We start from the raw sequence: 12,106 nt of genomic DNA on the forward strand, positions 1-12,106 counted from the left end.
ATGCCCTACCATTAAAAATCTTTTAGGGCGCACCTTAATGTTTCTGTGGTGTTTATTTGCCATCCAATCTGTTAAAAAGGCCACATAAGCCTGGATGAAGGTAAAGAACCTATATCAACTTGATCTAAAAATTTTGTGGCCCATTAATGGTCGATAACCACTGTTTCCTACGGTGTGATCCACTTGCTAATTGGATTTACTTGATTTTTTAGATAACGGACTAATATGATCTGGAAAAAAAAAAGAAGAAAGAAGAATGGTCAACGTGGATACAGAATAAAAACATAAAGTTGGGCCCATGGTTAAGGGCCACACCAACTTGGGTAAGGCCGGGGTCTCACCTAATCAGCTCCCATCCAAACTGCATCCTTTTGGCAGTAAATAGTCCAAAAATAGAGAGAGAGAGAGAGAGAGAGAGAGATCCTAGAAATTAGGGTTTCCGACAACCCGATTTTGGATTTATGCGGCTTCTATTTACTGATTTCTTAGTTTCTCTCTCTTAGGATCTAAAACTGTAATTGTTGATGCAAAAATCTAGTTCACCCTCACCAAGCTGTTGGACCTTCAAACACCTGCATAGGAAGAAGACAAGGGAGACCCTGGCTAGAGCAATGGACCCTCCGATGCCAAAGTCAGGCTAGGAATCTGAGTCTGGTAGTGTCGAGGGGTTTTGGCTGAGAGATTTTGCGTACCTTCTCATGTAGATTGGCCCCTTATTTATAGTGTAGGTAGGCTAGAGACGGTTCTTGATCTTAGGAATAATTTTTGCATAAGTTTCTCAACCGTTACGCGAGATTTATGGTGAAGATAAGTTCAAGTGGTCGAACCTTAAGAAAGTTGAGGCAGATGGCCGAGGCTGAGGCCTGTAGCCGACCTGACCTGGGGGTAGTATGCCGACTTGACCTGGGTACTTGGATAAGCTTTGGGCCTCCCCTTATCATTGGCCATTAAGGAGTATGCTGACCTGCCGACATCAAACCTGTCTTCATATGTAGTAGGTGACTGACCTCTCTTCCATTAAGGAGATCATTGGTCATGACCGGTGCTAGCCGACCTCGTGTCCCACATAGATGTCTGAGCTAACTTCTTCTCTTTAGCCAGTCTATTTTTATCCATAATCGTAAGCCCCCCTACTTTCGAGCTCGCGCAGCGAGCTTGGGAAGTAAGTTGGTTTTGGTGAGGTCGGACATTTTAGCCGAGTAGGAGAGTTGGGGTGAGCTCTTCATTTTATTAGAGGAATTTTTGCTTTTGTCGAACAGATGGGTTAGCTGCAATGACCCCTTCATGAGGGGTCAAGCAGTTTACTTAGGAGGATTATTTTCCCTTACACTAAGAGATCCTCATTGTCGATCATGCGATTCGAGTGTTGTTACCAATCAGTGGTCCAACCTCTTCTTCAAGGGTCAGATGACTGGTTGAGGATTGTTTTTACCTTGCACTAAGGGAAGTCCTCATAGTCAGTCGTATAGTTCTAGTAAGAGGGACTTTCTTCCCTTTAATTGAGGAAAGTCCCAGTAGCTTGGATCATCAGTACATTTAAAAGAAATTCCATTCTCCTAACTAGGAGAAGTTCTTTTATTGTAAAAAACGTCGAACAGTAGAAAACATGATAGTAGAATCATGAGCATTTTTTTCCCTTTTAAAAATGTAGGCCGCTTTTAATCGAGTAGGTCGGGGTTGGCCGATGAGTCTTATTAACGAACTCGGTTGATTGGTTCAGCTCGGTCGTCAGGTTTCCTTGCTCAACTCTGCTTCTTTTAGTACCTGCTCTGGCTTGGTGTTCAAGAGAGTGTACCAATGGAAGCGACTTTCTGGATGTCGGTTGGTATAATGGTTTCGGTCTTAGTCGTCCTCTTTCTTTCTTTTTGCGTTCACGTTAGAGGGCTCCCCCTTTTCCCTTTGCTTCATATTCTCAATCGAGTTATTTCCTGTTTAAGCAGCTCTTCGTGAACTAAAGAGCTCCTTGGCATTGGAATATTTTTTAGCTCGATTAAGTAGGTCGGCGATGGTAGTCAGGGGGTTCTTACCAATAAAGAAGAGGAAATTTCCTTGTTTGAGGCTGGCTACCATGGCGGTCAAAGCTATTTGGTTGGAATAATCATCAACCTGGATAGTTTCAACATTGAAATGGATGAGGTAGTCTCTTAATAGCTTGACCTCCCTCTGCTTGATTGTGAGAAGATAAGCTGATGGCTTTCTTCTGTCAGGAAGACTTTGCTGAGCTGCGAGAAGGAATTGATGGACCTCAGCTTTAGCTACCTAAACCACCGCCGAGCAGCTCCTGATAAGGTCAAGGAGAATGTTTGGCATATACGGTGCCCGAGGCTCCATGAAGCTCCATAAAGGCTTTGAAGGACTCGAGGTGCTCGACCGGATGGCGGTTCTAGAGTAGGGGGTCATCTGTGGCATCCGGAACTTGGGCGGAAGTAGAGATGTCATAATGTCATCGGTAAATTGTGGTTCAGTTTCTCCTAACATGGCATCTACTGAGGTCGACACTTGGACACGGTAGACTTGTTTGATGTCGCTGATTTGCCCTCGAATTTTCCCGAGCTCTGCCTTTCAAGGGCCATCGTTCTCGGCCACTACTTTGAGGACTTTTCCACAGCTCTTCCTCTCTGGCGCGGGGCGCAGGTTAGAGTCTGCCAGTGTGGCTGCTCCTGAAGTATGGGAAAGAGCTTGGGCTGGCAGCTCAGGAGGTTGCTTGTTTCTTTGCGAGTTGACCTGTGCTTGAGGTGATGCAGTGGTATCACCCTCCTCTGCATTACTACTGAGAGGTGGATTATGTCTCTCCAGGAGTTGTATGAGTTGATTCATGTTTTTATTCAGGGCTTCGACCTAGTTTTCCAAGGAGACTAATTGACCACCTCGGGTGCAGGATCGAGGAGCGGGCACTGCAGGATTAGAGTCAAGCTAGGAATCTGGGTCTAGTATTGTCGAGGGGTTTTGGGTGAGAGATTGAGGTTTACATCGACGACATGTTGGTGAAAAGCGTCAAACCTGCCAACCACATTACTGACCTTAATGAGATGTTCTCAATTCTGCAACAATACAGAATGAAGCTGAACCTGACCAAGTGTGCATTTGAGGTCAGCTCGGGAAAATTCCTTGGGTTCCTGGTCAGCCAGAGAGGGATCGAGGCAAATCCCGACAAGATTAGAGCCTTATTAGATATGAGCTCACCCCGGACTGCTAAGGAAATCCAATGCCTCACCAGCAAAATTGCCACCCTCAATTATTGCGTGTTTAGAGCAACCGACAAATGCCTCCCCTTTTTCTAGCAACTAAAGGGTAATAAGAAGGTAGAATAGACTAAGGATTGTGAACAAGCATTCCAACAACTAAAGTAATACCTGAGATCACCCCCGCTGCTCCTAAAGCCCGAACATGGAGAACCCTTGCTGCTATACTTGGCAGTCTCAACAACGGTGGTGAGTTCGACCCTCATCAGAGAGTCCAAAGGAAAACAATTCCCGGTATATTATGTCAATAAAGCCTTAGTCCCTACCGAAACTAGGTACCCAGATATAGAGAAGCTCTCATTAGCATTGGTAATCTCATCCAGACATCTTCGCCCATACTTCCAAGCCCATGCGATAATAGTCTCAACCAATCAACCTCTCCACCAAGTGCTCCAAAGGCTTGAAGTATCGGGAAGACTCACAAAATGGGCTATCGAGCTCGATGAATTCGACATAAGATACCAGCCAAGGAAAGCCATCAAGGGTCAAGCGATGGCTGACTTCATCGTCGAGCTCACTAATCATGAAGGCCAAACTACTTCAGACAAACCAAAAGAGTTTGCGGATCGGATGTACGAGTCTGATAGGCTGATCGGCATGGGGCTCGTCGCTCACCACAACTAATGATCCAGAGTGCAAGCATTCAGTAGATGACACCCAAATGACCTAGGCCAACCCCCACACCTGGACATTGTACATCCACGGATCTTCCAACTCCAGGCGCGGCAGGGCTAGAATCGTCCTTATAGCACCCGACCTGACGTCTGTCCAGTACACTCTACAGTTCGGATTCTGCACATCTAATAATGTCATGGAATACGAAGCAATGCTAGCAGGGCTCAAGTTAACAGCATCTATGGGAGCTCGGGTCCTTGAGGTTCGCTTCGACTCCCAACTCGTTGTTAATCAGATCACCAGTGAATATCAAGCTAAGGAGAAGCGGATGATCGTGTATCTGCAAAGAACTCGGGAACTGATAGGCAAATTGAGGAAATGTGGCATCAGCCTAATCCCGAGGCCAGAAAACTCGAAAGCAGATGTGTTGGCAAAATTAGCATCCGTTGCCAAAGAAGATGTCCCAAGGACAATCCTAATCGAGTTCCTAGCCAAGCCGAGCATCCATAAGCCCGATCAAGAAGCCGCCCTTCCCGTGCATTCGATTCTGAGCTGGATGGATCCAATAATCGAATTCCTTCGAGAAGGCAAGCTTCCCGATCACCGACTAGAAGCACGCAAACTCAGATATAGGTCGGCTCGATATATGATGATAGGAATGTCCTATACAAGAAAGGGTACTCGTTGCCCTATTTCAAGTGTCTCTGACAGGATGAGGCCAATTATGTCCTAAGAGAAATTCATGAAGGAATATGTGGCAATCATTCTGGAAGACGAGCTCTTGCCCACAAGGTGATCCGATAAGGATAGTTCTGGCCAACTATTCAGAAGGATGCTAGACAGTATACTCGGAGCTGCGACAAGTGTCAAAGATTTGTAACCATTCCTCATCAGCCCGCAGAGGAAATGAGCTAGATGACTGGACCTTGGCCATTTGCCCAATGGGGGATAGATATCATCAGTCCATTGCCCGTAGGAAAAGGGTAGACCCGATACGTGGTTGTAACGGTTGACTATCTCACCAAGTGGGCCGAGGCCGAGACCTTAGCCAAAATCACTGAGCAGAAGGTCACCGATTTTTTTTGGAAAAACATCATCTGCTGGTTCGGAATTCCACATATCATTGTCTCAGACAATGGTAAGCAGTTCGATAATAACAAATTTCATGGAATGTGCAGGGAGTTTGGTATCCATAATGCCTACTCATCTCCTCAGCACCCCCAAGCTAATGGGCAAGTGGAAGCAATCAATAAGATAATAAAAAATCACCTCAAGACTAGGCTCGAAAAAGCAAAAGGTGCATAGGTTAAGGAACTTCCTTACACGCTCTGGGCTTGTAGGACCACTACTGATGCAGGACATGAAATTTAAATATGATATGCAAGATTTCAGGCTTAGATCATACTAATTCAGAACAATCACATAATAATTTCACATCCTACACAAAAGCTCAAACATTCAAGTAAAGGGGAATCTGCACGGGTCCACGCCTACACAGGTTAGGACTGGATCAATAAAATTATGGACCAAGCGGTACTCAAAGGGAAATAGAATTCAGCCACACATGCACAGCAATCAGTCCTTAATCCAAGGGATTCCCCAATTTCAATTCAAGGAACCCTAAAGTGAGAAAAGTGGCAAATAAATTAAGGATAATGCAATCTAGGGTTAGGGTTTTTGAAAATAAGTATGAAAAGAGGGTAAATAAGGAGGAAAACCTGAACTGAAGAAAGTCCACGCGTTTGGACAGCGGCAGGACTTGATGCACATGCGTACGAACCTGGTCACATGTGCAAGTGGGGCCCGATTCCCCAAACAGCCTCCTTGACCTTAGTCGGCCAGGGGAGGTCTTCAAAACCTCCAAGTTTCGTGGCGATCCGACTTACGGTCTGCGTGCAGTGCTCCGTCGAAGTTTCGGCCCTCTTACAGGGCCAGATTCTGAAAACTGACTGTAGGGATAAGAACGGCTGCAAAAACTGGTGGATTCAAAGCAAGAATGATTATAGAAGGTGAGAGATATAGATGGAAGAAGGTGGGGGCGGATTGGGATAGGTGTGGCTTTGCACCACGGTAATTATCCCTTCGAAAATGGAGGGCTTCGCACCCACTTGAATTTTTCCACAAATTAGAAACTCAGAGAGCAGAAAAACACGCTGAAATTTTTATTTAACTTCAATGAATCAAAAGAACTACAAAGGGTGCTTATTTATAAGAAAACCCTATACCCCAAAACTCGCGCCTTGTGCGCAACCTATTACTTGGCGATGAAGTAAACCAAAATAAAAACTAATCAAATAAATTTAAAGTGTTCATGATGTTCTAAATAACATAAATAAGCAAAACCTAAAATATGAACTTAATCTGACTAGTGGGCCACGATCATAAGATCCCATGATGGGCTTTACTTGACTATCGGGCCCACTATTTTGAAACAAAACTCCGTCTTCTAACCAGGAGGCCCTCCCTGGACGTCGTCATCGAGCCAGATTGACGGTGGGGTCCTTTTCCCTGTGTATGTGCATAAGGGGGCGGCGTGCGTGCACGTATACGCGTGATGTCTCCATCAACTCTCCCCGGTTGCGAAGATTTCGCTACTGGCGAAATAAAACTCCTGAACCACTATAGAATGTGAGGATCAAGTCTCTGAAGCTCCTCCTTAGTGAGCCACATGCTGTCTGAAGTTGGGCGCAACTTCCATTTAACCAGGTACTTCTGAAACATGTCGTCCAACGTCGAAACTATCTAATGGTCCAAGATATCCTCTATTTCCTCTCTGGGTGTGTGAAGGCTAAGTATGAGAGGTAGAGGCTGGGAAGAAAGGTTGGGAAGAGGTCATGGATCAAGGGATAAATCTGGAGAATCATGATGGGTGGGCGAAGGGCCGGATAAAGTATTAGTGGTCCCCTGAAAAGTAAGTATATCCTCCACATTGAATGTAGAACTAATTCCCATGGAAGGTGGAAGAACTACCTCATACGCATTGAAACCGTTTCGTTTTATAATTTTGAAGGGTCCAGCGCTACGCGCGTGTAACTTGCGAACGGCCCCTAGAGGATACTGCTCGGGCCTGATGCAGACCATCACAAGTCCCCAATATTGAATTCTTTGAAATGTTTATGTTGGTCTGTAAAAAATTTGTGATGTTCATTACTAGTAGTGATCTTTCGCCTGATTTTTCGATGTAATGAATGGATGTAATGAACAAAAGACTCTGCAAAGTCTGATGGCTTATGGGACAATGACATAGGGACAAGATCAATAGGCTTCTTAGGCTTATAACCAGTAACGACTTCAAAAGAACTTAGACCTATGGACCTATTGACAGAACTATTGAATGCAAACTCGGCTATGGGTAGTACGGTGTCTCATGTCCTGGTATGCTCCCCCACCAAACATCTGAGCAAACTCCCTTGGCTCCTATTAACCACCTCAGTCTGACCATCGATCTGAGGGTGATAGGCAGAAGAAAATTGGAGCCTAGTATTAATCATGTGCCATAGTGTCTTCCAAAAGTAACTCATTAATCGCATGTCACGGTCAGACGCTATGGTTTTTGGTAACCCATGCAGTTTGACGACCTCGCTAAAGAACAACTTGGCAACATGAGATGCATTAGAGATCTTAAAACAAGGAATGAAGTAGGTCATTTTAGAGAAACAGTCCACGACAACAAATATGAAATCGTGTTTCCGAATAGTCTTGGGAAGTCCAAGCATGAAGTCCATATTGATGTTATGCCAAGGAATGAATGGAACTAGCAAAGGTGTGTATAATCCTGTATTTTATTTCATTTGCTTTGCTAGTTGACAAGTACGACATTGCCTTATAATTTTGGCCACGTCTCGCTTGAGGCTTGGCCAATAAAACCTATCCTCCACTAGGGCAATAGTCTTGTCTCGACCGAAATGACCCGCGACCCCTCCCGAATGTAACTCTCAGACAAGAAAATCGCGGAGGGAGGTGCGTGGTATGCACAAGTAGTCACTCCTAAATAAATATCTATCTAAAATCAAGTACTCACTACTAGCTCTTGATGGACTCTCTAACAATGACGCGTACACAACTCCAAAATCTGGACACTCAGAATAATCTTCTTTGATGTGCTCAAGGCCCGTAACTTCAACGCTCATGGAGTTGAGTTGAGTAATGCGACTTGACGACTCAGCGCGTCTGCATGCTTATTCTCTACACCGGCCTTGTGCTTAAGCACAAAAGTGTACTCTTGAAGGAATTGTACCCACTTGGCATGCCTAGGGTTTAATTTCTTCTGAGAGTTCAGATATCTCAAGGCCTCATGATCTGAGAATAAGACGAATTCTTGCGGCAATAAGTAATGACGCCAATGACGCAATAATTGCACTACCGTATAGAATTCCTTGTCATAGGTGGAATATTTTTGTTTCACCTCATTCAGTTTCTCACTAAAAAAGGTGACAAGATGCCCTTCCTGACTAAGTACTCCTCCTATGCCGACTCCTGATATGTCACATGCGACTTCAAAAGCTTTTGAAAAATCTGAAAGTCGCGTAGCTTCGGTCATCTTGACCTTTATCTCCATGAAGGCCTTCGAGGCTGCCTTCGTCCATTGAAATTCTCCTTTTTTTATGCAATCCGTGATGGGAGGCATAATGGAATTGAAACCTCGAATGAACCGCCTATAGAAGGTGGTTAAGCCATGAAAGCTGCGCACCTCACGAATATTGCGGGGCTCGGGCCAATTGACGATGGCCTTGACCTTCTCGGGATCCGCCGATACGCCCTCAACTGACACAATAAAACCTAAGAAGATCACACTACTAGACAAAAATGCACACTTCTTTAGGTTGGCGTATAATTTCTCAACCCTAAGGATCCCACAAACCTACCTCAAATGGTTGAGGTGTTGCTCCTTGGTCATGCTATAAATCAAGATATCATCAAAGTATACGACCAGGAATTTCTCCATGAAGGGCCTCAACACTTAGGTCATCACACGCATAAAAGTGCTTGGGGCGTTAGTTAACCCAAAAGGCATAACTAGCCACTCGTATAGCCCATCCTTTGTCTTGAAGGCCATCTTCCACTCATCACTAGGGCGTACACAGATTTGGTGATAACCACTTTTGAAGTCAATTTTTGAGAAGATAGTAACATTGGCCATCATATCCAACATGTTATCAAGACGTGGTATGAAAAATCGATACTTGACTGTGATTTTGTTGATGGCCCTACTATCAACATACATCCTCAATGTGTCATCTTTCTTAGGTATAAGAAGGGCGAGCACGGCACACGGGCTCATGCTCTCTTAAATAAAACCCTTCTCTAGGAGTTTGTCAATCTGTCTTTTCAACCCAGCGTGTTCCTTTGGGTTCATTATGTAATGCAGGAGGTTTGGTAGAGTCGCCCTATAGATTAAATCAATGGCATGTTGTATATCCCTCATAGGGGGAAGCTCATTCGGTAGATCATCAGGAAAGACATCACGAAACTCATGCACTATCTGAACGACCTCAGTGGGTAACTCTACACTAGCCTCTAGTACACTCTCCCTAGCCACAAGGGCATATACCATCGAGTCCGCATCCGTTTTTCGCTTAAAGTCTTTGACATTTAGAATATGGAGCGATTTAGATTTGGACTTCGACTCCTTCAATTCTTTTGAGCCACTCACACCACTCTGTGTGGTGGAATCCTTTCCAGTCGTATTCTTGGGTGGTGTTCACACCCCAAGTATAGGGTTGTGATGTAGTAGTAATCTCGGTAAGACCGAGGTCGAATCCACAGGGAATGAACCTTGTATGTAATCTAAAAGTAACTTGAACTAGAACTAGGTGAAAATGAAATCTAAATCATAGGCTTTTAAGAGAGTAATAGTGAAATATTAAACTAAAACTTAAAAAATTCAAGGGTAGAAAACTAGGGTGCAAAGGATCCACTTGTAGAGATCAGGGAGATCTACGCTTGATTCATGAACTCAACTGGACTTCGAGTCCCATCTTCATCTAGTTGGAAGATATAACCATGAAAATCAAATCTGAATTTCTTTTGAACTGGTTTTCAAGAGATAAGATGGATGTAAATTAGAATAAATTCCATCACAAAACCATGCCCATGAGACAAAGTAAACAACAGAATTAAACCAATCCACAACCAATCTGAGAGATGTATGAATGTTAAGAAGGGTTCCATCATCCAACCATGTCCAATGGGCGATGGTGAACAACAGGGCTTCCTAACTGCATAATCATAATAAGGGGAAAGAAATACTCAAAGTTATCGCAGATCTATTGTAATTTTAGTCACAACAAACTATTAAAAACTGAAAGCATTCCTATTAATCAACCAGAATCAACATCAGTTCCATCATGAATTCAGGCCGTAGAAATCACCGATCACGTTACAAGCTTCACCTCTTCGCCCTAGCTAAGAGTTTTAGCCCGACATGATTAGACTAATTCTCTTAAACAAAAACATTTAAAAAAAAAAAAAAAAAAAAAAAAAAAAACTCTAACTATCTCTCTCTCTTGTGCAGACGTCCAAGCTTGGATTGGATTCCTCACTCTCTCTCCCTCTCTCATCCTTTCTTTTTACAGAAGACGTAAGGGTGGTGGCTCGCGTCCATGCAAAACTTCAGTCGGAAGTTTTCTTTACGCAGCATTGGATTTGGAAGTCTCTTTGCGCAGCAAGAGAAAACCACGGAATTTCCGCCCTTTGCTGGTATTCGTGGCATCCACAAACGACGCAAAAAACGTCCCTACGGACGTTTTTGACCCCTCTACAAGATAGATGGTCTGGATTTTCCAATTGGAGCGGTTTGTTGGGCCACAACTCGTTCAAACCGGATGGATCGCGGAAGGCGCTGATTTCCTTGTTGTTGCTGAAATCGGTGGGGTCCACATCGCCGTCCTTTTATGGAGTCACTCCCTTCTTCAGACATCTGCATCAGCTCAGGATTACGGGCCCAAGTTTGGCGTGAATCCGAGATTCATATGGGCCACACCATCACTGGACGTAGCAGTGTTTTCCTTGTTGCTACAGTCTTGAACATGTGCCTAGAATCATGAAAACTATTGGGTTTTGGTCGAAACCCTCCTCTGGACACTCTGGACGGTTCGGATTATCCGTCCGGGGGATGAAGGTGGGCCACGCATCATCCCAGTGGAATGCCTTGCGAACGGACGAACGAAGGAGAGAGAGAGAAAGTCTCTCCCACTTTGGAAAGTCGGTCAAACCGACTTTGACCGAGCGGTTTGGTCCAGTGCACGTTGAGTGCACTTGTGCACTGTGCACCGGCACTGCCAGTTGGGTCCAAGTGTGATGTTTATGAGAAATCCTCTTCATCCATCCGTCTTTTCTCCTCATATAATGGGTTGAGATCAAATTTGAAGCATATCCAGATCTCAGGTGGGCCCCGAATCAGAGATTCATGGGCTGAACTGTCTGTTAGGCCACTTCCACAAGGATCCAAGAGCTAAAATTTGACGTGTACAGTTAATTTAGGGTCCTTAGGCCATATATAAAGTTTCGAGCCGAACGAATGGTGAAAACCCTGTGATCTTGCATTCAGGATAACTTTTAGGCCTCTTTAGCGTGAAACATGTGATTTTCTCGAATCTTGGCTGTGTAAATTCTTCAATCTCAGTCCCCCGGAGTCTGTCCCTTGGCTGAGCATTAAATCCATGCTTTTAATACACTTTTCAGTCCAGGCTCCTAAATTCACCTTGCACCACAAACACGATTAAAATAGGTTGTTAAACAGTATCATGTTCGTAAAAGCAAGTAATAAATGGGTTCTAATATATAATATTTGACCATCAAAAGGTGGCAGAGGATTTAACTTGACCTTCTTGACCTTAAACCAAAATGTACACACATTTGAACGACAAAATATGGTGACATCCCTGTCATAGAGCCATGGTCTGCCCAGAATAATATGGCTAACATTCATAGGAACAACATCACACCAAAGTATGTCTTTATAAGATCCAAACTAAATAGGAACAAGACATCGGTGTGAAACTGGAATAGAAGTTTCATTAACCCAGGAAACTCTATAAGGTTGAGGATGGGCTTCCAACTTTAAGCCCAAACGGCTCACAGTGCTAGTTGATGCCACGTTAGCACAACTATCACTATCCACGATCATCTTACAGCACTTTTCCCCACACTTTGCATAAGTATAAAAGATCGTGTTGCAGCGCCAATCGTCCGTATTCTTGGCTTGAGCAAAGGCGCAACGCACAACTGCGATGGTCGCTGACTCTTGT

Source organism: Magnolia sinica, chromosome 4, assembly GCF_029962835.1.
Source record: "Magnolia sinica isolate HGM2019 chromosome 4, MsV1, whole genome shotgun sequence".
Classification (NCBI taxonomy): Eukaryota; Viridiplantae; Streptophyta; class Magnoliopsida; order Magnoliales; family Magnoliaceae; genus Magnolia; species Magnolia sinica.